Source organism: Morone saxatilis, unplaced genomic scaffold (assembly GCF_004916995.1).
Source record: "Morone saxatilis isolate NCDOM2014 unplaced genomic scaffold, NCSU_SB_2.0 Contig21, whole genome shotgun sequence".
NCBI lineage: Eukaryota > Metazoa > Chordata > Actinopteri > Moronidae > Morone > Morone saxatilis.
Window position 1 is genome coordinate 760,104 of NW_023339774.1, and position 2,221 is coordinate 762,324.

Genomic DNA, 2,221 nt, shown 5'->3' on the forward strand with positions numbered 1-2,221 from the left:
TAATTTGTCTGTGAGTTTAACGCTCTTATAGCGCAGGGTACAAAACTTTTTCCAAGTGTGCCTTTTTGTAGAGCAGCTGTCTGCTGGAACAACCAGTCTTGTTGTCTGTATTTCTTTCCCTTCTCCCTAGGGGGAGTTCACCTCCTCCACAATGAAAAAACAAGTGGATATTTTATAGGTTTATAGGTCATTATGATAAGACTTGATATATTAATTTAGACTACTTTCAGCCCTTGTGTTGTAAATAAAACTAGCTGAATAAATTAAATACGAAAAAAAAATTTTTTTTTTTTTTTATGTGTTTACTCTGTGCTCCAATAACAGTTGAGCAAAGACTCAAGTTAAAACCTCGCTCAGCTTCCTCATTTCTTGTATTTAGATATGCTATGTGCTAAGCTAATATATGTTGAAAAGACAACCACTATATGGTATATGGAATATATTACTATATATGGTGTGATTGGATTAAAAGCACGGGGAGAGCCTGTAGAGAGGAGACAATAATATCAAGGTCACGCTTTAGTCATACAGGATTAAACAGAACAGTATTTAACCTATCTGTGCCCATAACTGAAATTTAAAATTTACTGCGTGTGTGAGATTCTTATACGTATTTGAGTCAGCATTACCTCAAAAGAGCAAGATCTGAGGTTTAACAGAAGCAAACAGATCCTCCATTAGTTTCAATGGACATTAAAACCCATTCAAACTAATGGAGAACAGCTCCTCAAGTGAAGGTTTTCACCTGCTGTCTGACAAAAAAAACCCAAAAAACTTTTGTTTATTTATATGGAATATATAGATAGGAGCCAGTTGCATGTGTGTACTGAAAATAATGAAAATCCCTCAATTTTATTGCTTATTCTTGAGCATTTTATACCATTTTAGAAAGTTACATTTGCCATAAGACTAAATATGGTGTGATAAGAAATTGGCTGTATCTCAAACTACAAAGAGCACAATAACATATTTTATACCTACAAATTCTGAACTTTTCAAAAATCCTGATTTCGACTGATGATTAAAGTGTGGCAGATGCTGGCGCATTTTGACTGCCACTCCATCTCTGAACCAAAGTGATTCCCTGTACCCCTTACGCTATTACTTGGTAAAGTTGTCTCCAAGCTGGTGGTCACTTGCCACCATTTTTCCTCTAACCTGGACAAGCATTTGAACCGGATTAGTGTCTCAAATTACGAACCTTCCATGAAGCTCTGTTGCTAGCACCAGGGCTCCCGGGACTGCCTGAAAGCCTAACTTCGCTGTCCTGCTTCATCGCTAGCGACCACAAGCCCACCTGCTTATCCTGCCAAGATCTCTTTGTAAGCCCTTGGCTCTGTCTGTTATTCCTCCGCTAGCCACCACCACTGTAAATTGACCTCCATCCTCTGGACAGGAGCTAGGTTAACAGACTGGTAGCCCTTCCAGGCTACCTCTCCTCCTCGCTGTGCTGTTGGTCTCCTAGCGCTGTTATGCTGTGGATTATCCCGTGGACACTCCTGGGGTGCAGATTGTGCTGTCATTCACAAGCCAACGCTAGCTTTGTGCTAGCACTCTTCGAATGAGCTAGCACTAGCTCTGTGCTAGTGCTCTCCATTCAAACCATGCCTGCATTGTACTCTGCCTCAGATTTTCATAAACTCAACAATAACCTGTGACCGGACTGCATAGACATTCTCAAAGAAACAGGATTAGTTTGCAAATGCAAAAATTGCAAAATATGTATTTCCCACAGTTATTTCAGCTTTACTTGCCAGTAAAATATCTGCTCAACTGTCTGATAATCCCTCTGGTCTTGTCACCTTTTACTATGAAATGCTCTCCTCCTGTCTTGGTCTGGCTCCTGAAATCCTGCAAGCTTAAAAGAATCAGCAAGAAAACTGGTCTAACAGTGCATCTCCAAGCCTACACAGACTATTTACAGCAATACAAAGACACTCTCACCACCACCTACTACTAACACCTCATACACTCTGGCTCCACCTCTCTTTTCCACAATAAACAAACTTCTCAAGCCCTATGACAACACCTCCAATTCTTTCACAATGGACAAGTGTATCTGGACCTGTACTTGTATAGCGCCTTTCTAGTCTTCCTACCACTCACCCTTTCACACACATACACTCCATCGAACAGAAACTAACTCATTCATACACATTCACACACCAATGTGTGTGAATGTGTGCATCAGGAGCAATTTGGGGTTCAGCATCTTGCTCAA